Source organism: Petaurus breviceps, unplaced genomic scaffold, assembly GCF_028583685.1.
Source record: "Petaurus breviceps papuanus isolate PSGF00001 unplaced genomic scaffold, PetGlider_PUasm1.0 173, whole genome shotgun sequence".
Classification (NCBI taxonomy): Eukaryota; Metazoa; Chordata; class Mammalia; order Diprotodontia; family Petauridae; genus Petaurus; species Petaurus breviceps.
This window is the reverse complement of record NW_027185759.1, coordinates 33,547,491-33,573,415: the sequence shown is the minus strand read 5'-3', so window position 1 is coordinate 33,573,415 and position 25,925 is coordinate 33,547,491. Positions and strand designations below refer to the sequence as shown.

At 40.2% G+C, this 25,925-nt stretch overlaps 1 long non-coding RNA gene across 3 annotated transcripts in view; it reads right to left on the bottom strand.

The window, feature by feature from the left end:
• Positions 1–269: 269 nt before the first annotated feature.
• Positions 270–25,925, bottom strand: part of LOC138157784 (uncharacterized) — a 38,721-nt gene continuing 13,065 nt past the window's right edge. Inside the window, exons 2-5 of one of the 3 annotated variants that reach the window (XR_011167458.1) lie at positions 22,655–22,827; positions 13,796–13,948; positions 3,921–4,098; positions 270–1,180 (exon numbers count right to left, since the gene is read on the bottom strand). This is a non-coding gene — a long non-coding RNA (uncharacterized lncRNA). The remainder of the gene's footprint in view (positions 1,181–3,920; positions 4,099–13,795; positions 13,949–22,654; positions 22,828–25,925) is intronic. The other 2 variants (XR_011167459.1, XR_011167457.1) reach the window with 2 other exon arrangements.

The following is a 25,925-nucleotide window of genomic DNA, read 5'->3' as shown; positions in this document are numbered from 1 at the left end:
ATCCTCCAATCACATGATGGAAAAATATAATGGGATTTGGACGACCTGGCTTCGAGTAGACATTTAATGAATATCTTGACTGATTGATTGATTGATAACTTTGTTTTCCTGTATATGTGTGTGTGTGAGCCCTCCCTCCCCCCAATAGACTGTAAGCAACTTGAGGACAAGGACTGTTACATTTTTTCCTCTATGCCTCTAGTTCCTAGAGCAGAGCCTTGTCTTCCACGGGCTCTCTGTGAATGTTTATTGAATTCAATTATCATCCGTTTAGTTATCTAATTTTTTAATTCTATTTTTATTTTCAGCCTTTTCCAATTTATATTTCCAATCTTACTTTTAGTCACATGAGAAGAGTATGAGAATAACAAAGAAATCAATCCCTAGCAACAAAGAGAAAAAAAAATTCAGAGATGACTCTGAGAAGGCGACGTTGAAATCTTCCTCGGCAGCCTTTGGCCAGCCACTCATACTTTCTGCCTCACCTCTGTCCTTTTTATGATGGATATAATCATCTTCAGATGGGCACATTAAAGGTTAATTAGAGTTTAAGGTTTCATACTACTTCGAATATGAAGGTGGTTATACAAATGTTAGGGCTTATTATAGATTCAGATAAGATTACTTTATTCACTTGAATTTTTTTCTCCCCACCTCCAATCCCCTGGTTTTTTGTAAGCTCTTGCAATGCATAATATTCCAAATAAAAATGAACAGCTCCAATAACAGATGAAAGGATATAAACAGCATTTAGAGAATTGTTATGGCACAGCTCAAGACAAATCTGCCATTGGGGTGGATAGAATCCTGGATTTGTAACAAACAACGACTCCAATTTCTTTCAGAGATTTGGAGATGTCCCGTTTCATTCAATGGAATTTCCAAGACAGGTTCCTTATGATGTGGCCTCCTCAGAGCAGTGCTGAGTGGGTTCCAATGGCTCTCGAGCTCATGACCCATCCAGTGTGCTCTTCCAGTCATGGCCCTGTGGCGCAAGAGCACACACACATTCTGACTGCTTCATAAATTCATCACAGTTAAATGTCCTCTCATCATCTTCTTCAGATCTTGCAAGGCATGAGGAGGAAGCAAATTGTATTCCATTTAATGAATAAGATTCCAGTCCAGCACAAGAAGTTACACCAAATGTCACTTCAATTTAAAGCATCTATTATTCTGTCTGAAAAAAAGAGAATTGGGTCTCTGAGTGTGGCTGTATTTAGGAATCAAAGGACCTTCTCTGAATGCCCAGATTAGAGTCGGGGTCCTTGGTTGATTTAGTAGTAATGAATGAAGTCTACCACGTCTAGAATGCACCTTCATGTATACTCCCAAGTTTCTGTCAGAGCACTACTCAGATGCTACCTCCTACTCAAGGTCATTCCTATTATTATCACTTCCAAATCTCTCTCTCTCTCTCTCTCTCAGCATTTACTTATCTGCATACAAAGTGTATTTCTGCCACCTTCCTCCAGAAAAATACAGGGTCCTTAAGAGAAGGGACTATTTCGTTTTTGTCCACTAATTTCCAATGTGAAGTCCAAGATATTTCATGTAGTAAAAATTTAACAAATGTTTGTTAAGTTTGAACCAAATTGAGGAAAATTTTCCTGATAATTAGAAATTTAAAAATTAGAATAAACTGATTCTGAAGGCAGCTAGGTTGTCACAGTATATGGAGCACAGGGCTTGAAGTCAGCAAAAACTGAGTTCAAATATTGACTCAGGAGTTTGCTAAGTGACCCTGGACAAATGACTTCCCTTGTCTGTGTTTTAATTTCCACTTTTGTAAAATAAGGAGGTGGGACTCAATGGCCCCTAAGGTCCCTCTCATTATAAATCTGTGATCCTGAAGATCTTCAAAGAGAAGATGAATGCTCTCTGAAGTAGAAAGATTATTGGCCAGAAAGATTGGCAATTGGCCTCCAATTTCCCCTCCAACTTTGAAATTCTGTGATTCCCTGAAATGAGAAATCTATCAACAACATTTATTAAACACCTACTATGTGCCAAGCACTGTCTTAAGTGCTAAGAAATTCACTCTAACTTTGTTTTCTTTTCCTTTCCACCCAGTCCCTCATGTAAACTCAGTTACATTGTTGTATGTGTATTTCTCTCTGTAAAATGTGTGTATACCCATGTAAGATATTTATGTCCATGCGGGTTGTCTAAAATATGTCTGGAAGGCAAAATACATAGATACCTCTAGAATCTGGCCCAACTCTCTCCAAAGGAGATTGGGATTCCTCCTTTGAAGGAATCAGGAGAAAGACCATGACTAGGTCCTCTTTTTCAGTCTCCAAGATGGGTGCTACACAAGAATGCCATGTATCTTCATTTCCAAATATCTTCAGTCTAGCAGCAAAAGCAGCTTCCCTGATGGCTAGCCCTTAGCTTTAAAGGGAGAGAGTAGCGCTTACCTTACATTCACCAGCTTAGACACTTCCCACCAAATGCCCAAATTACACAAAAGATTATCACAAATAGTGAGTAGCAAATAAACTCACTTATCCAAGCAAACAGCAAAGAAAAATTGGACAAGTTCTACAGATTAGAATATACCAGATAATACACAAGATTGAATGAAGGCTTTAGATGGAAGAGAGGTGAGAAGACTAAGTATTCACCTTTCTTTGTGCCCACCAGGGCTTAACACAGTGCCTGGCTTCAAGGGATAACTAAAATTATAGTTTAATTTTATAATTAAACTTCTATAAGAAACCTTTGCTGATCCTCTTTCATGACAGTGCCTTCCCTCAATGATCATTTCCAATTTATGAAATTTATGTATCTTGTTTGTACATAGCTATTTGCATGTTGTCTCCCCCATTAGACTCCTTGAGAGCGGCAACTAGAGCTTTGCTTTTTGTTCATTTTCATTTGTTGTTTTTATTCTTTGTATTTCCAGTGCTTTGGACAGTACCTGCAAATAGTAGATGTTTAATAAATGTTTCTTGACTTGACTTGGCCTAGCTACTAAGTGCTCATTAACTGGCTGATGAGTGATAGAAGAAGGGGATATGGAGAGAGAAACAATCTGGGATGTGGTGTGAAGACTAAAAGTAACTAGTCAATGTTACCTGTGTGAGGAGCAATAAAGACAAATGAAGGAATCTTAGCATCTTTGACCCCCATTCCTTGCCACTCTCTTCACTGAGAGACCTTTCCTTTTCCATTCCACTCCAGGAGATCAACTTGCTGGGGCAATAAAATCCAGCTAAGAGGTGTAATGCACGGGGCGGCCAGGTGGCTCAGCGAGTAAGAGCACCGGCTCCAGTGTCGGGATGACCTGGGTATCAAATCTAGGCTCAGATACTTAGCATCACACCCAGAAATAACTGGCTGTGTAACCTTGAGCAAGTTACTTAACCCTGATTGCTTTAAAAAAATAAAAAATTTAAAAAAGAGGTGTAATGCATGCTAGACTCAACGCTAGCTAGCGAGGGAAGGAGCTGTCCAGCCCTTCCTGCTCACCTCTCTTAAGAAGCAGATACTCAATGTTTCCTAGTGCATTAGCTTGATGTCCAGATACTCAATGCATCAAGTAGTAGATAGCTAATACTTCCCTTTGTGGGTCACTCATTAATAACAATAATAATAATGATAGCTTATATATATTAGGTTGATACACTTTACACATATTATCTCATCTTTGTTACATAATTTTCTTCTTTTTATTCAAGTATCTTTTGGGAGGATGGGTCTTTTTTTAATGCCCTTCTGCAATGTTTTATCTTGCTACCATAGAACTGAGGTAACTGATGATACAATGGATAAAGCATTGGGACTGGAGTCAGGAAGACCTAAGTTCAAATCCAGCCTCAGACCTAGTTGTATGACTCTGGTCAAGTCATTTAACCTCTGTTTACTTCAGTTTCCTCAATTTTGAAATGTAAAGTGAGAATGATAATCACACCTACCTTCCAGAATTATTGTGAGGATCAGCCAAGATAATAATTGTAAATTGTTTAGCACAGTTCCTGGCACATAATAGGCATGACATAAATGCTTGTTCATAGGCTTGGGAAGATGATCTTCTAGGGCTTGGCCAAATCAATCAATTAGTCACCAATGACATTTCAGATTCTGTGCTAAGAACTGCAGATTGAAAAAGAAAAACAAATAGTTGCCCCTCTTAAGGAGTTTATATTCAATGGAGTTTGCAGTGTGAGACAAGTACAACAGGTGTATATATATACAAAATGGATGTAAAGTATTTGGAGGGGCTGTGGTGCTTGCAGCTGGGGGGCAAGGTCAAGAAATAGTGAAGGATCAAAGACTGAAATAGAAGCAACCTTAGAGGCTATCAAGTCTACACCTCTCATTTCATAGATAAGGAAACTGAAGCACAGAGAAGTGATTTACCCAAGGTCACTTAGCTAGTAAATTTCTGAAGTGGCATTTAAAACCATGTCTTCTTGATTCCATGGCCAGTCCTCTCTTACACAATGCAAGAAAACAGAAGAATATAAAAATGGTGGGCCCTATAGGACTGGAGTCAGGGTGGGTGCTATGGATCCTGAGGACCTACAATTTACCAGAATATATCTACTTTACCCAGGCTTTCTTCTGTCAGGAGTCTATTAAAATAAGTTGGGGAGGGGTAGGGAAGGTGGATTCAGTAAACCTCCTAAATGAGATCATTCGGCACCTAAATGGACAAAGTCTAATGCTGGAAATGATACTGAGGGAATAGAGCAATCTGGAGCATTTTCTATTTTTAAACTCAATGGTCACCATGAGCTATTTGCCATCAGAAAGAAAACCTGTTGTTTTTTATAAGCCAATCAGCATCTCTTGATTTTTAGAGAAATTGTGAATGACCAGATAATGCAGTTGATAGAATAAATTAACTTCTCATATTAAGGCCTGCAGGGCTAATCCTGTGTTATTAGTCTTTCTGCTAGCTGAGTCCCTGTGCATTCTAATGAAAATTCACAAAATGGTATTAACTATAGGACCTCTGGCCTTTAAAATCCACTGAAACCCTCCCCACTGGCCCCCAGATCCGTGAGTGCTCATGAACAGCAGGAGCTAATGTAGTCAGCAAACCTGACTGGAGCTGGTTCACTTGGTTTCCTGACTCATTATCTTCCATTTCCCATCATAGACTGTTTCTGAGACAGTGGCAAACCCACCGCTCAGCTGATGGATCCCAGGATAAGAGATGAGCCTGTGAAAGATGTGAAGCAAAATGGTGGACCAAGAAAAAGGGTTTTTTTTTTCATTTTTTAACATTTTTATTTAAAGTTTTGAGCTCCAAACTCAGTGCAATTATGTAAAACATTTCCATATTAATTATTTTGTATAAGAAAAGAAAATGAAAAATAGCATGCTTCAGTCTGTATTCAAATAATATCAGTTCTTTCTCTGGAGGCAGATAGTATGCTTCATCATTAACCCTTTGGGGTTGTCTCAGATCATTGTATTGCTGAGAATAGCTAAATCATTCACCATTCTCCAGCAAACAATATTGCTGTTACTATGTACAACATTCTCCTGGTTCTATTCATTATGGTTCAGTTCATGTAAGTCTTTTCAGGTTTTTTTTAAAATCATCCAGCTTGTCAAAAATATAAATTACCCAAATTAATATAATAAGAAATAAAATTACTTAAATAACCCAGTCTTAGAAAAAGAAATTGAACAAGTTCATCAATCCTAAGGAAAAACCCCCAGGATAAAATGTATTCTACCAAACATTTAAAAAACAATTAGTCCCAATACTATATAAACTATTTGGGAAAATAGGCAAAGAAGGAATCCTACCAAATTTCTTTTATGATACAAATATGGTTGATGCTGATACCCAAATCAAGAAGAGCCATAACAGAGAAAGAAAATTATAGACTAATTTCCCTAATGAATATTGATGCAAAAATTTTAAATAAAATACTAAGCAAAGAGATTGCAGCAGATACTGCAAGGATCAAAGACTATGTCCAGGGGGGATTTATACAGGGAAGAAGGACTGGTTCAATATTAGGAAAACTATCAGCGTAATTGACCATACCAATAACAAGTTTATATAATATTGGGATTAATTATTCTTTAGATGTTTGGTAGAATTTGCTTGTGAATCCATTTGGTCCTGGAGATTATTTCTTAGGAAGTTCATTGATGGCTTGTTCAATTTCTTTTTCTAAGATAAGGTTATTTAAATATTTTATTTCTTCTTCTGTTAATCTGCATAATTTATATTTTGTAGATATTCATCCATTTCATTTAGTTTGTCAAATTTATTGTCATATAATTGGGCAAAATAGTTCCTAACAATTGTCTTAATTTCCTCTTCATTGGTGGTGAATTCATTCCTTTCATTTCTGATACAAGTAATTTGGTTTTCTTCTTTCTATTTTTAAATAAATTAAGCAATAGTCTGTATATTTTATTGGGGTTTTTTTTCATAACATCAACTTCTAGTTTTATTAATTAGTTCAATGGTTTTCTTACTTTCAATTTTATTCATCTCTCATTTTATTTCCAAGATTTTTAATTTGGTATTTAATAGGGGATATTTAACTTTTTCTTTTTCTAGTTTTTTTAGTTGCATGACCAATTCATTGATCTACTTTTTCTCTATTTTACTAAAATAAGCAATTAGAGATATAAATTTTCCTCTGAGTACCATTGACTGCATCCCATGAATTTTGACATGTTGTCTCATTGTTGTCATTTTCTTTATGAAATTATCAATTGTTTCTATGATTTGTTCTTTGATTCATTTGTTTTTAGGATTAATAATTTCCAATTAATTTTAATCTCTCTTTCCATTGTCCATTATTGAATGTAAGTTTTACTGAATTATGATCTGAAAAGGATGCATTTAGTATTTCTGCTTTTCTGCATTTGACTGTGAGGTTTTTATATCCTAATATATGGTCAATTTCTGTGTAGGTGCTAAGTACTGCTGAGAAAAAGGTATATTCCTTTCTATTCCCATTCAGTTTTCTCTAGAGATCTATCATATCTAATTTTTCCAATTTTTTATTCACTTCCTTAACTTCCTTCTTGTTTATTTTTGGTTAGATTTATCTAGTTCTGAGAGGATAAAGTTGAGGTCCCCCACTAGTAAAGTTTTATTATTTGTTTCTTCCTGTAACTTATTCAACTTTTTCTTCAAAAAATGTAGATTCTATACCATTTGGTGTATATATGCTTAGTATTGATATGACTTCATTATCTATTGTACCTTTTAACAAGATATAGTTTCCTCAAGATTGAGCTTTGAGCTTAGAACCAGAGAACTTGGGTTAAAATCCCAGCTCTGACTTCCTCCCTGTGTCACCTTAGACAAGTCATTTTACTATCTGGGCCTCCGTTTCTTCATTCTGCAAAATGAGATGTTTGATCTAAGTAACCTTTGAATCTCTTCCAGTTCAATAGCTGCAATTGCATGATCCTAGTGTTCTGCCCCTCCAAGGTTAGAACTACTACTTATGTGAAGAACCTCTCTAGTCTTATGTAGCATTCTATGCTCAAAGCAATAAGCATTTATTGACTAGGTGCTAGGGATACAGAGACACACGCACAAAAATGTCTGTTCTCATGAAGCTTGTGTTGTATTAGAGGAGGCAATGTGTAGATAGATAGATGCAGAGAGAGAGAGATGTATACACATATATATATAATTAGACATACACATGAATATATATAACTAATATATATGTATATACACATACATACCTACATAATAAAAATCATAATATTATTATAGTTAATATTTATATAATGATTATAATACTATATAACATTTATGTAGCACTCACTATGTGCCAGACTCTGTGCTAAGTATTTTACAATTACTATCTCATTTGTACGCTTGGAGATGGGTACTATCATTATCTCCATTTTACGGATGAAGAAAATGAGGCCAACAGAAGTTAAGTGACTTGCCCAGGAAAATGCAGCCAGTACGTATCAGGGAAATTCTACTCTATCCACTACATCATGCTGATTCTCACAAAAATATATAAAGTAACTAGGGGACAGAAGGGGACCAGTCATTGGCAAAAATCTGCAGAAGATAATGTTTGAGCTGAATATCAAAGGAAGCTAGGATTCTCAGAGGCTGAGCACTCCAGCCGTGGGACGATATGGGACAGCCAACACCAAGGCACTGGATCTGGAGATAGAGTGTAATGTGAGGGATAACAAGAAGGCTATGCAATAGAGTGTGGAAAGGGAGAGGAAGGTAAGGACGACTCCTCACCTAGAAAGGTAAGATGTGGCCAGTTAGTGAAAGGTTTTAGGCACCAAATGAGTTTGGCAAGAGGGTGCCATTGGAGTGTATACAATAAAGGAGTAACAGTCCAGTTTGTGCTTTAGGAAAATCACTTTGGTAGCAAGTGGCATGGAAGATAGATGACTGACTACCAGAGTGATTTTCTCACAAGGAGGTTGGATTGGAGTGAGGAGAGACTTGAATGGGGGGCCTAATGAAGAAGTTATTGAAATAGAGTTGGTAAGAGTTAACATGAGCCTGATCTGTGTGACTGGTGAATAGAAAGCAGACAGATATAAGAGACATCGGGGAGGTGGAAATTACAAGATTAATCAACTACTCAGACGTGTGAAGTTTAGGATAACATCAAGATTGCACCCTTGGGTGACTGGAAGGATGGTTGTGTTCTCAACAGAAATAGGGGAATTTAGAAGAGGGATGGGCATGGGGGAATGGTCATGAGTTCTATTTTAGACATGTTGACCAATAGAGAAATCCTAGTGGTGTGCTGAAATGAGTTCTAGCTTTGTACTTAGAAGAACCAAGTTCAAATATCAGTCATGCCTCTTGTTACTTGCTTACCCTGGCACAAGTCACTACTTCCCCTCTGGATCTCAGTTTCCTCATTGCCAAAATAAGATCAGAGGTCCCTTTCAGCCCTATGTCTGTTATCCTATGATTCATTTAGCACTCTTTGGATACCCAGTCCCATTTGATTTTCTTTGTGCCTCTAATTTCCTTTTGAATGCCAACATGGGCTCTGCATTCTTTGTCTGCTTGAAGGAAGCTTCCAAGATGAATTTCCCTCTTCTAGACAACCCTATGAGGAGAAGCTCAAATACAGAGCTAATTGGGAGAGGTCAGAGTTTTGTGTCTTTTTCTATCATCTTTCCTGAAAGTAATAGCTCAGGCCGCTAAGGCAGTGCTTCCAGTAATGTTGTGACAGTCCCAGAAATGCTTATTCACTTGTGATGTGAGGTCATTACTGGAACTCTTGCCTGTAAAGAGTGGCCTGTTTGGAGTCACTGGACATGTAGAAAAGACCTGGAGTCACCCCTTGTTTTCACTGGAAGAACAGAAGTTGGCATAACACTGTCCAGCTGCTCAAGGCTCAGGACATTGGAGCCTCAAACACTCAAGGTACCCTATGACAAACAACTTAAAAAGGGTGGCTGTTTTTTCCAAATGGCCAGTTTTCAAAAGGGATAGCTCTATTTCATCTACTGATGAAGCATTTCGCCCTGGGACCCTCTATGCCTTCCTCAGTCCAATTGGGCCCCTTTGGTAGAATTATGCTCACTTAATAGAACTTAGAAGCCCAAATTGGAATTCTCTGACTCAGGTTCAGTTCTATTCAATAGTATTTATTAAGCACCTACTGGGTACAAGGCACTATGCTGGACACTGGAGATGCAGTTTTAAAAAGTCCCTGGCCTAAGAGACTTACATTCTACTGGGGAGATGCAACATGTACATGAACAAGGAAATATCTAAAAAATGTGCAAAATAAAGACATAAATACAGCATATAGTCAAGGAAGGGGACCTGGTGGAATGGGAAGAATGCTGGATCTGGATTCAAAGCCTGGGTCCTACAATTTGCTATTTGTGTCACCTCCAGCAAGTCCCTTCCCTTCTCTGGACCTCACATGTCTCACGGACAAAATGAGAGGATTGGACCATTGTTGCTTAGTCATTTCAGTCATGTCCAATTCTTTGTGACCCCATTTGGAGTTTTCTTGACAGAGATAGTGGAATGGTTTGCCATTTCCTTCTCCAGCTCATTATACAGATAAGGAAACTGAGGCAAACAGGGTTAAGTGACTTGCCCAGGGTCACACGACTAATAAGTGTCTGAAGAAGGATTAGAACTCAGGAAGATGAATCTTCCTGACTCCAAGTCTGGCACTCTATTCACTATGTCCCTGGCTGCCCAAGGGTTGTGCTAAATGACCTGAAAGAATCCTTTCTGCTCTAAATCCTATGATTGTGAATACAAAATATTTCCAATGGGACAAGCTCTAACTATAAAAATAAAGAAATACCTCGCTTAGAAGGTGGAACCTGAGTAATACTTTGAAAGAAGGGAGGGTATCTAAGGGACAGAGAGAAGGAAAGCATTCCTAGCCTGGGCAAAGACATAGAGATTTAAGATGGAATATCATCTATGGGAAACAGAAGCTGAGTTAGACTGAGGCAAAGAATGTTAAATAGAGGAGCATGAAATAATCCTGGAAACATGGGTGGGAGCTATATTGTATAGGACTTTCAGTATCACCCTGTCAGTCTATTACCCTAGAGGTACTAGGGAGCCATTGAAGACTACTGAGTAGCAGGGGAGGGAAACTAGTAAATTTGAGCCACTCTGGGCTCCAGTTTTTTCATTGGTAAAAGGCAGAATTCGACTAGATGACCTCAAAGTTCTCTTTCATCTCTAACTCCTATGATACTCCTACACACACATTGATGAGTCTGTCAAAATAGCTAGCAATATTCATAGCAATAATACATAGAGATTTAAGGTTTGCAAATGTTGCTTTTCAAATACTATCTCTTTTGATCCTTACAACAACCCTGGGAGCTTGGTGCCATCATTAATCCCATTTTACAGATGAGGAAACTGAGGCAAGCAAAGGGTTAGTGCCTTGCCTAAAATCACATGGCTAGTGTCTAAGGTTGCATTTGAATTTAGTTATCCCTAAGTTGAGGTGCCTTCTATCCACTGTTTCCTAGCTTTGTAGCAAAACTAAGCTACATAGACCATGTTGATTTCAACCCTAGTTCTGTGTTACCTACCAGCCTCTCCTTCTGCTTAGACCTAATTTTCCTCATCTAGAATAAAGGCCAAGAGTGTACTTCTACAAATCTATCCTCAAATGGATAATTAAGAGAAATGATTAATCCACTTAACAAACATTAAATGCCCAACCATTGCTGAATGATAGCGGTCCTCGCAGATCTGATCTATCAAGGCTGTCAGCACCCACAAAGTTCTCAAGGTTGCCAACCTTTCCTGCCCGGTTATTTCTTTTAATCGTCCAATGAAAGGATCCTGTTGATATGAAGTTGTCCTGGATCAATTAAATCCCAAGAGCTCATTAGATGAAACCCAGATAAGTGGGATGGCAAAAGGAAATCGATTCTTCTCTCTGTGACTGATGGTACTCTCGGGTTTCCCAGGGAGAAAACTGAAATGTCTCACTTTAAGCAGAAAGGCTGAAGATCACATCATCTTTCAGGTCCACTAGCTGATTGCTGGGGGAAGCCAGAGGAGGATGGGAGCAACAGGGAGCAGCCAAATCATTACTCTGCATTGCCAAAAAGCCCTCTTTATTGGGGGAGTTGCAAAGATTTGGCTGTGAAATAGCATCATCATTTAAGCTAAAGTTCCCTCAAGAATGTGGACCCCACACAGGGATAAGTGCATCAACTGTCATTACAACACCAAAAAGCCTGCAGAGAGACAGCTTTTGCCCCACTCGAGGGTGTCCCTTTTCAGGGGGGGGGGGGGATTTAATTTAGGAGATGCTGGAAACTAAATTCTACCATTTAATTAGCAATCAACCATGACCTGCCAGTCCCAGCTACTGTACCTCGTGAACTATTGAGTCAAAGCAAAATGGAGAGTAATTAGATTGAGCTCATTGGAGCTTTGCTGGTCCTCACATTTCCAGGGTTTTGAATCTGAGAGCAAACGGGACATGTGCAAGGCCTTTTTAATATATTCCACATTTTAATTAGCAATCAAGGCTGATTTGTCAGCCATACCAACTGTAATGTACAAAGCATTGAGACACAGAGAAAAGGCGCATTTAGGAAATCAATTATGCCTTTATTTACATTCCCTCAAGGCGGAGGCACTGCAGAAACTGCTGAAATATTATCTTTGTCACCTCGGAGGAGCAGACAGCAAGGATGAGCTTGCAATCCAGTCTAGTCCATAAATCACTGACTGTTTAGGTAAGGATACAATGGCTGCATATTTATGAGAATCCTGATGGGAAGAGAGTCCGTCCAGGGCATTGCTAAGTGCAGAGATGCTCTGCCATTCTAAGTAGAGTATGAAGAACAAGCCCAATGAGGCAGAAGGCTGAGTCATCTTTGCCAATAGAGTTACCAGGCAGGATCAAAGACTGGTATGCTACCTCTAAGGGACAGAACTCTCTGTGGCAGATGATGCAGAAGGGCAATTTCTCCATCTCTACCAATAAGGGCATGGGTATAATATCATTTACACTGGCTGTCCCCAGTGCCTAGAATGTTCTACCTCCTCATCTCTCCCTCCCGGCTTTCTTGAGGTCCCAACTAAAACTGCATCTTCAGCAGCCAGTCTAGGACTAGACAAGACTAGACAGATCATCTCATCATAGGGTTACAAAGCAAGATCTGAAAAGGCCTCAAAGGTCATCAAACCCAACCCCTTCTTTTTACAGATGTGGAAACTGAGACCTGAAAAGGTGATTTGCCCATACTCACCTGGATAAGTAGCAAAACTGAAATTTGTATTTAGGTCCTGTGATTCCAAGTTTAATACTTACTAGTCTGTTGACTACCATTTGTCAAGCACCTATTAAGTTCCAGGCCCTGCACTGAGTATTGGAGATACAGAGAAACACTCCACGCTCTTATAGAACTCATAGACAGATTAATGGGGGAGAAAACATGCAAACAGCTATTCCATAGGAAGTAAGTTGGAGGTAATCTCAAAGGGAAGGCACTAGCATGAAGGTGAATCGGGAGGGACTTTGTGCAGAAGGTGATTTCAGTTGACACTTGAAGGAAGCCAGGAGGTGGAAATGAGGAGGGAGAGATGTCCAGGAGTGGACAGACAATGGAAATGCACATAGTTGGAAGACAGCATGTCTTCCTTCTGCTGTTGCATGACTGTGTCATGACACATGCAGGGCCAAGAGGAAATTCTGAGATGTTATTAGAGCTTTCCTTTCTAGGAATCCCTACTAGAGGGACTTCTGGATAGAGCATTCTATCCACTGCACCCTCTAGCTCCCTTATCCCCCACCCTGAACATTTTGTGTCATAGCACGTGCCTCTACTTCTGTTAAATGAAAGAATGGGGGATACCGGGGTGCAGTTCCTCCCACTTCCAAATTCTGTGACCCAAAGGATGAATTGTGGGGTGGAGCCAAGATGGCGGAGCAAAAGCAGGAACCAAAGGATGAATTGTGGGGTGGAGCCAAGATGGCGGAACAAAAGCAGGAACCAAAGGATGAATTGTGGGGTGGAGCCAAGATGGTGGAGCAAAAGCAGGAACCAAAGGATGAATTGTGGGGTGGAGCCAAGATGGCGGAGCAAAAGCAGGAACCAAAGGATGAGTTCAATACCCATGAGCGGTAACTCAAAATGTAGAATCCATCAGCATGAGAGCTCATCGCCCAATGGGAATGCAAAGGCTCCATGGCCCCTAAGGAAGAGAGGGATTCTGCTAGGCCATGATATAACCTTAAAGCCTAATGGATCCTCAGCCCTCTGAGGGAATTCTGCACAATACTTGCCAGCCCTTGTCATCCCATGACACTCTAGGCTGCATAACCCATCAAAGAAGGCGCCATACCTTGTGTGAGCTCAGGCAGGTGACATAACCTTCTTGGCTCTGTTTCCTTAACTGCCAGACACTGGAGCAAGGACCAGAAATACAAAGAAAACAGTGTCTGCCCTCAAGGAAGTGACAATCCATCTGTCAATAGAAGTAGATACAAATGGATGCCTACGGTAGAAGTAGATAAAAGGTGATTTTGAGGGGAGGGCATGGAATAGCTGTAGAGCATTGTTAAAATGTTAGGAGACACTGTTTTCCAAAGCTAAGGTCCAGCAAACGTCCTGAGCTTGGCATAACAACAATCCTTTGGGCTCACCCTCTGGATGATCTCACCCTCTGGCAAAATCACACAATAAAATTGCTTTGATCAGTGGCAGGTGCTCTCTGAGCTTGGGAAAGCACCCATTTTCTAGTCATGAAGCCCAGCTAGGAATCAAACTTGTCACATTGTTGCTGTTACCCCTCATTGTCAGGGCTACAGTTTGCTACATAGCCACAGATACAAGTATTGAGGTTCAGCCACAGTAAAGTGGGGTCCCCAGCTAGGGGAAGGGCCCTGGCATAGGTGTCCAGATCCCTCCTTTCTTGCAAGCCATTTCCCTCATTTTGAAATTAAACTTCTGTTTGATTCCTGACTCTCCTGTCTCCAGTCCACTCTGTTTGGCTCCAGTCACCCGCAGGTTAGAAGTCAGTTCAGTCCAGTTGACAGCATCAAGAAAGTCTTCATATGAAAGATGAAGCTTGAGCTGAGCCTTGAAGGAAGTAGGAATTCTGAGAGCCTGGAAGGCACTGGGATGACAGTGAAAAGAATTCTGGGCTTTGAGGACTTGGACTGCAATACTTGATCTCTCATTTACTGCCTAGGTGACCCTGAGAAAGTCACTTAACTTTCCTCAGTCTCATTTTCAAGTGTTTATAATAACAGCACCTACATCACCAGATTGTTCTGAGAATGGTCCCTACTCTCAAGAAACTTACATTCCAATAATGAAAGACAAGAGAGATGGAAATCAGAGATGAAGGGGGAAGGAGAAGGTGGAAAGGGAAGGAGGGTACTTGAGAGGGGACAAGGCAACCCATATGGAGGCAGAGCAGACCAGAGAGGGGAGTCACACTTATCAGAGACATCTCACCTTTAACGTCTCCAAAACTTAACTCTATCTTTCCCCCTTCTCCCACCTTTCTTCTAAATTTTACTATTTCTGTCAAAGACACCACCATCTTTCAATTAACCCAGGTTCACGATCTTGGTGAACCCTCAACTTCTAACTTTCCCTCAATCCCAGTTGCTAAATGTTGTCCTTTTTACCTATATGGAGGAGGAGGAGGAGGAGCAGGAGCAAGCAGCAGTACTAGTACTAGTAACAACTGATATATCTATGACATTTTAAAGTTTACAAAGAACTTTCTTGTTTTGGTAATGGTAGCGCATGACATCTAATAAATTCTTTATCTGTGGAAGTAAAGGTATGGAGATACAGATTAGATAGATATATAGGAATGGGGGCGGCCAGGTAGCACAGCGAGTAAGAGCACCGGCTCCAGTGTCGGGATGAATCCGGGCTCTGACACTTAGCACCACACCCAGAAATAACTGGCAGTGTAACCTTGAGCAAATTACTTAACCCCGATTGCTTTAAAAAAAAAAAAAAGATATGTAGGAATGTCTAATGGATAGTGGGTGATGCAGGACTATAGTTTAAGAGATTAGGGCTGGATGCATAGACCAAGGAATCATCTTTATAGAGACAATCATTGAACCCATGGGAGCAGAGGACATCACAGATGATGGTGGTTGTGGCTGTGATCCAGCAAAGGCTCCGAGGAAGGAATGGTAAGAAAGGTAGGGGAAAAACCAAAGACTCAGTGTTCCAAAAACCAAGAGAGGGCAAAGCATTCAGAAAAAAAGGATGATCAACAGTATTAAGTCCCATAAAGAGGTCAAGTATATAAAACAAGGGACTTGGGTCAGATGGACTCCAAGCTCCCTTCCAACTCCAGATCTGTGATCCAAAACATAAAGAGGAATGGAGTAAGCATTTACAAAGTACCGACTGTGTACCAGGAAATGTACTAAATGCTTTTTAGAAATACTTTATCATTTGGCATCTCAATACTGGAATGGAAGGTACTATTTGCAAAACTAAACATTAGAAAAAGAACACACAAATGCATTTGTCTATAATCATGTAGACAAGAGAGAAGTGGTCCCCATATGCAAGTCTGGGAGAGGGCATTTAGGACTCTCAGTCTTCTTGATGCGATCCTCCTCCCCCTCTCTCCTCCCAGGTTAACTCCAAACATGACTCTGATTCAGTATGGATACATGTTGAGGGAGAAGCCACAGGGAGGAAAGGGGAGGAAGGGACACGGGTAGGAGCTGCTGGGGGGGGGAAGGGCAGGGGATAGAGTATAGATCAGGTAGTAAGGACTGGCCTGATGAGAGCTTGAGTGGAGTGAAAACTACTGCAATTGGAAAAGCTCCATTAAGTCATGAAGACCTATTCATCTGTCCCAAACTTTGCCCTAACTCATAAATGATTTGTGTCCATTTTTAATGTTAATGTGCCTATGATCTCATGGATGTGAGTACGCCCTCCAATGGCACAGCTCACAAATTCTCTTGTTCCTGTGTGTCTTGTCCAGCCTGTACTAGAAGACCAGAGGCCTTCCTCAAGCCCAGAGGTTTTCAATCTGTTTTAAGTCATGGACCCTTTTGACAATCTGGTAAAACTTATGGACTCCATTTCAGAGTAAAGTTTTTAAATGAATAAAATAAAAGACAAATAATTACATAGGAAATAAAAAGTTAATGAAAACAAAGATGTCATTTTTTTTCCCGTCCAAGTTCATAGATCCCCTGGAATCTATTCACAGACCTGTTAAGAGTTCATGGAGTCCACCCCTGCTTGAGGTCTTTTGACCTCCTCTGAGTACCAAGCAAACAAGCAGCAAGCCTTTATTATTTATTTACTATGTGCCAGGCACAGAGCTAAACTCTATGGAAATGAAGAAAAAATAATGCAGTTCCTACCCTCAAGGAGTTGACATTTTAATGGAAGTAGTTGGCATTTTAGTATCCAGGGCAGCCCCTGGCTGTCCATCTGCTATTTTTCCTTCTCACTACATGGCTAGCCCATCTCCTTCCCTAATCATGCGCGTCCTAGATTATATCCAACACAAGTCATTATTGGCAATAAGCTACCGCCTAGAGTCACTACCACTCATCTCCATTACAACAATCACAAAATCTAAAGGCTGTGTAAGAGCTTCTTTGGGAAACAAATCCAATGCACCAATTCATTTTAAATATATGGATTCTGCACTCCAGTCATCTACACTCTTGACTGACCCTGTCCACACTCCCCAATTTCCTTCCTCGTCACCTTTGCCTAAACTAGTCATGAATTCCAATCATTCCCAATCCCCTCCATCTATCAGCATATAGAAATTCTATTCAGTCCAAATACTATATCCATTATAAAACTCGTCATGCTCCTTTCCCTTGCTTCCAACTGGTAAGATTCTTCTCTAAATCTCCCTTTGGGTCTCTATGCATCCATCATGTTTTATTTTTGTTAGAGAGCTGACCTCAAAGCCAAGAAGAACTAAGTTCAAATACTGCTTCTGACCCATACTGGCTGTGTGACCCTGAGCTAGTCACTTAATCTCTTAGGGGTCTAGACAATTCTAAAACTAGAACTTGCAGAGAAGCTGGAGTGTGGGACAGTAAAGACCCTTGCCCAAAATCAACTCAGAGGCTCCTTAAGGTAGAAAGTAGAAAAGATTTTAGTATGATCTCATGAGAAAAGGCATCCCCGATCTGACAAAGGGCCAGAAGGGAGAAGCACCCTACAGAAGGCAAAGGCATGGTTTTATATGTGGAATTATATAATTATTATAAATATATATAAATTATATAATTTATATGGAATATAATTCCACACGCTCTCAACTGTCCCACCTTACCATTGGTTAGTAAGGCAAGCTCACAATCTTCTTATTAATGCCAACCAATTGGTGCAAAGCAATCTCAAAACATTACCATAATTATTACTAATGAGGCTCTAATTTTGTTAGATAACATACATAATACATGAGGTCCACTAAGCAAGTATAGTAACAACCCCAGAACACTGAACCCCCTTCAGTCCAACCTAGATGTGTCCTTATCTGGGCCTCAGTGTCCCAAGGCCATTGTCTGCTTCCTGATTGGTCAGATCCACCTGCTGCTGCCAGCTCCTTTTAGTTTACTTTATTTCATTTTTAGTATTATCTAGGAGTTCTCTGGGAACTGGGAACCTAATTTCCTCCCAAGGCGACTGCCTCAACTCTTCCCAAGGCTACTGTCTGGTACTTTGTATCAGTAGTCTTGTTTCAGCAATTCTTGCAGTTCTATAGAAACTTAACCCTTTGCTACCTCTCACACTACCATTCCTTTCCCCAAACTAAAAACACCTCTAATTTGGTCTCAGTAGTTAATCCAATCAATTTTATTAATACTCAATACACAATCACACACACACACATATATACATATATATATGGGGAAATGATACTGAACTTAGTTACAGAGTGTAAGGAAGTAATAAGAATGTATACAGGATGTTCAGAATGGGGAAACTTCACTGCAAGTTATCCCTCACACTGGTGACCACCATTTTTAGAGAAATTCATCTTACCTGAGAGTTCCATATACCAAAGAAATCCCAAGTCCATTTTCTCTCCCTATTTAACCCATGTTACAGATTTTTGCTAAGATTATAGGATCTTAGGTGTAGAGTTGGCCTGAACCTGGTGATCTGGTCCAACTCCCTCATTTTACAGATAGAGAAACTGAGGCCCAGAAAAATTAAATTACTTTCCCAATGTCACATCAATAGTAAGTGGTAGAGTTAGAATCTATATGTGGTAAGTTTCGCTGACATTGATGATAAAAAGAGCTTGTAATTCTATTTTATTATTTTTTACTCTGCTCCCCAAGGACAAAAAGAACATCTTCTTCCACCTTTACATCTGACCTGATACCTGACACAGTACTCCACCCATGGTAAGCATTTAATAAATATTTGCTGAATGAATGCAAACCTTTAAGGGACTTTAGAGGCCAGAGAGCTGAACTGACACACAAGCATCCTTCTTTCTCTGAGCTCTCTAATTTCAAAGCATCTGCATCCACTCAGTTCTGGTCTATGATTGTGGGGTTTTTTTAATCTCTTTTTTTCTCAATGCCAATAGATTCCCACAGTGGATGCAGCTAAATGAGTTAAGCTGGGAAATAATTCCTTTTAGTCATTCTTCTGGCCTTCTCCATTTCAACCCTGAGAATCCATGGTTCAGCAATGCACTTCAAGCCCCTCCCCAGGTAATGATGCCTGCTCATCTGAGGGATGCTTTAGACCCTCTGGAGCCAGCTGTGGGTCACATCCTTCAAGTCTTCCAGCTGTGGGTCATTTTCATCTTTTGCTCTGGAGCTTTTTGAAATTTTACTAACGTCTTTTATCCTTTTCTCTCATACAAGTTTTAGAGATTATAAACATCTAGGGTAGGAAGGGGGAAAGAGAAATCTTTTTCTCTTATCCTAAAATGGAAGAGGCTTTGGAACTAAGAAGGGGGTTAGTTCCACAAAATTCCAGTCTTACTATTTCACATTCCAAGAAAAATGTAGAGATGAATCGTCAGGACTGCTGCCGGATTCCAAACTGGGCAATCTGTTTGCTATCAAAGTAGGATCAGCCTTTCATGAATTGACATTTAAATGCTGCAAGCAGATCTTTCTAATTCTGAAATGAGGGGCTGTGTGTGGGCAGACTAGGTAGCCACAATCTATCCTAATGGTGCTATTGTAATTAGTGAGTCAGCAAGAATTTTCAGGCAGAATGTTTCATAATTTTACCAGGGAACCCTGTCTTTCTATTCATAATCACATTAATGGGGGGACAGGGGCGGAAGGTCCTCCCTATTTTCTAAGAAGAAAAAATGAGGCTCTGCTAAGAAAAAGAACTTATCTTTGAATTAATCACATCATTGCTTCGTTGGTGGTAGAGGAAGAAAGCTGAAACATTTTTAAAGTATGTAACTGATGTAGCAGAACAGCTCATTCCCTGCTCAAAACTTTTATCTGAAGAAGTTGGTTAAAATTAACTGTGTTGATTTGATTTGCCCAAGCTCTGGGAGGGCCCTAGGGATTGAGGGTGAGTTGTTCTCAATGTGACATTTTTATGTAAACCAATGATAAGAATGGCTTAGGCACTGGTCAGGGAACAGAGTTTTCACAATAAATCATTAAGGATTTCCATCCCCCTCTTTTCAGGCAGTCCAAGGGCATATCTCATAGCTACCTCCCCATGACCACTCTGTGAAGTCCTTTGAGATGCTCCTTGATTAGGAACAAGTCACTGGGTTTACTCATCTGGAAAATGAGTCTGGTACCTGCCGCATGCCCGAGAGAGGTGGTAAGGATGAATGATTTGTGATGTTTCTTACTCCTTGGGAGAAACTTAATTATACATTATCAGCCAGGCAAATTAAGGACAGGCCCAAAGCTCCAAGACCTTGAAGAAATGAGGCTGGAGATGTAGAAAGAATTTAAACAATAATGAAAAATCCACAGATCTGATGCTCTTTCTTCTCTGGGTTCCTGGGGCTTGTTGCTGGTAAATCCAACATGGCCTCAACCCTTGACAAGAGTAGCTACGGGCTGGTAAATCTTTTATAAGGTTAGTGACTATTGAGGAAAATGGAATTGTTTTGTACTTGTTAGTGAGAAAGCGTTAACCCCAAAACTGTTAGACTAAGTTTTTTCAATAGCCTTATAAAAGAATCAGCAGCCTTTGTCCTATTTCTTTAATTGGGCACCGCTGTTATGCGGCATGCTATCAAACTCTTGTAACTCAGTAGTAGGAACGTTGTACTCAGAAGCAAGATACCTGGGTTCAAGTCTCGGACTTGCCCCTAGTTAGCTATGTGCTGTTGGGCAAGGCATTTAATCACCAGGGCCTCAGGGTCATTTTCTATAAAAGAAGAAGGTTACATGGCATGAACTCTACATTTCCTGTTAGGTCTTCCAGACCAGGATGCTATGAAAATCCATACCATTTAACATTTTGGGGCCTCAATTTACCCATCAGAAAAATGAGGGGGGCTGGACTTAGTGACCTCATGGTATGTCCCTAGGTAATTACTATGGCATTAGTAATTTATGCTATGTTGTTGTTCAGTCATTTTCAGTTGTGTCCAATTCTTTGTGACCCCGTTTGGGGCTCTCTTGGCACAGATATTAGAGTGGTTTGCTGTTTCCTTCTCCAGTTCTTTTTATGGATAAGGAAACTGAGGCAAACAGGATTAAGTGACTTGCCCAAGGTCACACTGCTAGTCTAAGAAAAGATTGGAACTCAGAAAGATGAGTCAGTTTGACAAATAATTAGCCTACCCTGTGCTGGTCACAGCCCCAGGATGGAGAAACTCTGGTTTGGCAGGAATTCACATAAGAAACATGTAAGAGTTTAATTGCCCACATACGTTAACATAGCCACTTTAAAAAGCTAATGAAAGGGGAAGCTAGATAGCACAGTGAATAAATAGAACATCAGTCCTGGAGTCAAGGACCTAAGTTCAAATCCAGCCTCAGACACTTAACACTTACCAGCTGTGTGACCCTGGGCAAGTCACTTAACCCCAATTGCCCTGCCCTCCCCCCTCCAAAAAGCAAAAACAAAAAACAAAAAAAAAAGCTAATAAAAGGGGCAACTAGGTGGCATAGTAAATAAATAGAACACCAGCCCTGGAGTCAGAAGGACCTGAGTTCAAATCCGGCCTCAGACACTTAACACTTGCTAGCCATGTGACCTTGGACAAGTCACTTAACCCCAATTGCCCTGCCTTCCCCCCTTCCCCAAAAAAAGTATTTAAAAAAGCTAATGAAATCTTAAAAGGCTGGGTGATTAGAAAACTAAAAACCAAGCCCAGAACATGAAAATATACCTTCTTCATGGCAAAGAAGTGGGGAGCTATTAGGACACAGTGATGTATACATTGTCAGACCCTGTCACTACATGTGAGGTTTTTCAAAAATTGTCATTCTTTGTCAAAAAGGAGGATTCCCTGCCCCCAAAGATAACCAATTAAAGTTTTTTTAATCATTTTTTAAAATAATAAATCAAAACAAGATTAAAAACCATCATGTATGGAAAGAGAAAGAATTAAAACAAAGGGAAAGAAAAAGAAATAAACATATCCCCAAGTTTATTTAAGATAGTCCCTGCTTTCAAAGAGTTTGCCATCTGGTAGGGAGATGCCCATTATATACAAATAATTATTGTATGCCCTCATGCACGGGGAAATTGGGGCATATGTATAAAAGAAAAGCTGATTTGGGGGAAAAGGGTCAGAGATGGAAAATTCATATGAGTGATACTTCACGTACTTAGAAGTCGTGACTGATGGAGATGAATATGGGAGCCAAAACAAGATGGTGACTGGATGAAGATGGAGGCCTTTGTTGAGAATCGCTTCACTCACATGCCCATTAGCAGGGAGGAGTTGGTATCAGAAATACCACAGAGACTCAATGGGACTGAGACATTGAACCCCTTGCCAGGGAACAAAGGCTCTTTGCACTAGAGACCAATGAAGAATCGAACGTGTATAGGGAAAATCAAACCTGAAGACCTTGACCTGTTCTGGTACTGTGAGTCTTATAGTTAGACTTTATATAGATCCTTGAGGGGGTTGGGGGTGGGGGTGGAACCACCAGAGGGGAAGGAAAGAGGAAAGGGAAGAGAAAAGGGGAGAGGGAGAGAAAGGGAAGGGGAGAAGGAAGAAAAAAGTGGAGGAGGAGGGAAAGGGAAGGGAAGTGAAAGGGAGGACACATACCAAGGACAACAGTAGTCCCGGTGTTGTCTGAGCTGGTCAGAATACATCTGGAAGGCTCGGTGCTGAATGTCACATTTGAGAAGGGACGGACACAAACAAGAGTGTTTCCAGAGAAGTTGATGAGGGGTCTGACAACAATATCACGCGGTTCAAAGAACTAGAGCGTGGTTATCCTGAAGGAAAGAAAACCAAGAGGAGGCATGGTAACTATTTTTAACTCTGAAGAGTTGTCACATAGAAAAGGCAACAGACTCTCTCTGTGTTGCCCCGGAAGGCAAAACTAAGGAGACAGATTGGTGACTCAACAGAAGAAGAAACTTGTTCACAATTAAAGGTGTCCAACAGAATGGACTTACTCTATGGATACTGAACTCTCCGATACTGGAAGGATTCAAACAGAAACTGGATAACCATTCCTATAAGATGTGGGAGATGAAACTAAATGGCCTGGGACACTGCTGCCAACTCTAAAGAGTATGCTTTTATTGGTGGGAGTCACGTAACTTAAGCGTAGCGTCCAATGGAATCCAGAAATATAAATATACATTATTTTTCAATATAATCACCTCCTAGATCAACAGTTATTCTAGTGATTGACATGCTTTTTTATTCCATCTGACAAGAAAGTTTAGAGTCAAATGTACTAAAATACTTCCCACATTTTGAGTATCTGTATGAGCTCTGAACTTACACCACTCAGCAGATTTGTTTGTTTGGGGGAGGAATAGGGGTTAAATGACTTACCCAGGGTCACACAGTGAGGTCAGAGTTTTTGCTTATGTCCTCCTTATTCCAAGGCTGTTGCTTCACGTACTGTGCCACCCACTTGCCCCCCTGCTTCAGGTGATTTTTAAGTGCACTCTATGTGTAAAAATAAGTCATGGGATGGAGACAAAGCATGGGGCAGGTTATGGAAGGGTCTCAAATTCTGACTCCCAAAGGAACCCTTGCATTGCTTTGGCAACATGGAGGTGAGCATTGCCCTCTCACTTCATCCAGGGCCACCTGTGATATCCTAAGCCTACTACAACATCTTACACATAGCAGGTGCCTAGTGTCTGCTGAATGAGTACATGAACCAAGGGAAAAAGAAATTTTCAAAGGGAAGCATATGACACTACTTTCATCTTAATAGAAATGCACCAAAATGGACAGAGTGTGAAATTTAAGAGTTGGTAAAAGGTAGGTTCAAAACCTTCCTCTGACACCTAGCTATAAAACCATGAGCAAATCACCTGACCTTTTCTAGCCTCAGTTTGCTCATCTGTAAAGTGGGCATAATAATCCCTGTCATACCTACCTCACAGGATTGTTGTGGGGAAATTTATGTAAAATGCTTTCAAAATTTAAAGTGATTTTATATATATACATATATACACACATATATGTATACGCATCCACACATACACATATATACACACATGTGTATGTATAATATAATGTATGTATGTACATATGCATGTATACACACATTAGCACATTTCTATACATTATTATAATTATTATTATAATCATATATGTTCTTTACCTATCATTATAGAAATGTGGGGGGGAAGCACAAATCTGTGATTTCATCAGTGTCAGGACCTCCCGTTGCAGAAAACCCTTCCACCAATGCAGATCAGCATCTTGGAGTCCTTCACTGCCTGGAACACCAAGAGGTTGAATGGCCCTCCTTGGGTGATTGTTTGTACATGTCTGAAGCAGTACTTAGATTCATAGTTCATAGATTTAAGCTGGAAATGACCTTACAGGTCATTGAGTTCAAATCCCTTATTTTACACACCAGGAAAGTGAGGCTGAAAGAGGTTACATGGCTTGCCCAGTGCCACACATCCAGGAAAAGTCAAACTCGGGGCTTTCCTAGCTCCACATCCAGGACTCTAAGCACCACACCACACTACCTTTCCTTTTCCTGAGTCCACCACGCCATGCTCCTTGTAATATCATAGGGTCCTACCCATGCACAAATCAAATCATCCCAAGATGCTCGGCAGATGCTTAGGTTTTACACTTTGGAGCTGGAGAAGAATGGGTGGATTTCCACTGAACTTGTCAGTCTTTGTTTTCTATGCCATAAGGTTATGCTTAAATTTCCGGATCATCCTGCTTATTTTTGTTATAACTATTCCCATGTTGCATTTGACTTACTGACTTCTGGCAGTGAAAATGGACCAAAAATCTATTGTCTAATAGCTCTGGAGCAGGAAGGAGTCCACCATTTTTTTTTTAGCATGACAACACTGCCAGCTCTCCATGGAACCTCTGAGTACTTCACATTCAGACTTTCAGTAATGAGAAGATAATGGCACACACTTCAATTCTCTAAATACTACACATTCAAGCTTAAAGTAATGAGAGGATAATGGTACTCCAATACTCTGAGTACTGTCAAGCTTGTAATAATGGAATGATAATGGTATATATTTCAATACTATGAGTTCTGAATATGTAGACATGCTGTAATGAGAAGATAACAGTTTAGAATTTCAGGGAACCATGATTTTGTCAATGCTGGAATTCCCTTCATTGACCCTGTACAATTTAGTTGGTAATTGAGACTGGCCTTGTACAACATACCTCCCTGTAGCCAGACACAGTCGGATGCTTGGGCCCCAACATGGACCCTTTCCAACTTGATAGAACCTGCTTAAGCTTGTGGTCCTTGAACATGGTCTTCGAGATTTCTTCCACACCTCAAGGAAGCATCACAAGGCTTATGAATCTGGAGAAGTTTGTTTTGGTTACTGACTACCCAGTGTTCAAAGTATTATAAATGTAATACAATGCAATGGCACCAAAACTAAACCAAACAGAAGGACCGTTGTTTTGATCCCTCAAGGGAGCTCATGTTGCTTCAGGCTCATAAATACAGTCGTCAATCACTGTATTAAGGATATGCCAACGAATGAATGAAAAACATATGTTAAGTGCTTACTATGTGCCAAGTACTAAGTGCTAAGGTTACAAATATTAAAGAGAGTCAGTCCCTGTCCTCAAGGAGCTTGAACTCTGATGAGAGAGACAACACATATAGGAGAACAGTAACCAGGAAAAGGAGTATAGTCTGGGAAGAAAAAGATGAGTGGAGGCATACAGGAGTTACCTGTCATTCTCTTTCCAGAAGCAATGGTAGAAGAGATCTGATTACTGTTCTAAGAGCAAGAGACGGAAAGGGGGTAGGGGTGGGATGAGAGAGAGAAGAGAGAGAGAGAGAGAGAGAGAGAGAGAGAGAGAGAGAGAGAGAGAGAGAGAGAGAAGGAGAGAGAGA